Genomic DNA, 940 nt, shown 5'->3' with positions numbered 1-940 from the left:
AACGCTTGGAGGGTTGAAATAATCTGAAATACCGCCATAATACTAAAGTAAAGGAAATACGATGGTGCTTTATTAATCTCTGTACGTACCTAACAGTGCTTGTGTTTGAGCGAGTTGAAGCGACAAATTAATTTCTAATGAGCAGCACTTAATGACTCACAGGTGCAAATAGCTTCTATCAATATCAAGTAAATAAAAGAGTGATTAACGGCTACAAATTACAATATGGGATTGGGACCGGAATGAGTCACAGCTATACTGCCTTACCAAATGCAGTCAGACAATTCGGAAGTTGTAAGCCTTACGTAATAAAAGATTTTTAGAAATCAGTTCACTACCATCTCGAACCTTGAACACATAATACATAATGGTTTGCGAACACTAAACTAAACACTAAATCGCATTTCGAAGCATAGGTATAACTCATACTGATCCGAAAGCCCGCAAAACCGTACTACGCAGGTCATTAAACTTTTATTTACTAATAACGAGTAAGACTAACAATAGGCGGCTTCCGAAACGACATCGTTCGAAAGGCTTTACAACTTCCCCGTGGGCCAACATTGCAATACTGTCGTTAGCGTGCTGCCGCCTCCCCCGGCACAGAACGCCGTCTCGCGCCACGTCGTCCTCCGCCCGTCGCTCGCGGAATAAAACGAGCACTCGACTCGGTACGCGGCCAGACCTGGAGAATGCTCGTGCGTAAACAATTTACAGGTCCGAATAAACCAGGCAAGGACGGCGTCGGGGTGACTCACACTCGTGCTCGGCTTCTGGGGACTACCGGCAGAGGTGATTCCATGAGTGCGAGAAAAGGGGTGGATAGGAAAAGACAACAGGCATAATAATGCACGAGGCTAAATCTTCGTATCAACATTTTAGCACGGTGCGTGATCACACCCAACACAATGCCCGTTGCTTTGTTTGACAAATGAGACAT

The 940-nt window shown here is 44.9% G+C and overlaps 1 protein-coding gene across 1 annotated transcript in view; it reads right to left on the bottom strand.

Moving 5' to 3' along the window:
• Window positions 1-940, bottom strand: part of LOC119585913 (flocculation protein FLO11-like) — a gene marked incomplete at both ends in the record, with an annotated part of 57,761 nt that overhangs the window by 8,539 nt on the left and 48,282 nt on the right.

Source organism: Penaeus monodon, chromosome 20 (assembly GCF_015228065.2).
Source record: "Penaeus monodon isolate SGIC_2016 chromosome 20, NSTDA_Pmon_1, whole genome shotgun sequence".
NCBI lineage: Eukaryota > Metazoa > Arthropoda > Malacostraca > Decapoda > Penaeidae > Penaeus > Penaeus monodon.
The sequence above is the reverse complement of the archived record's forward strand: the minus strand, read 5'-3'. Positions and strand labels throughout refer to the sequence as shown.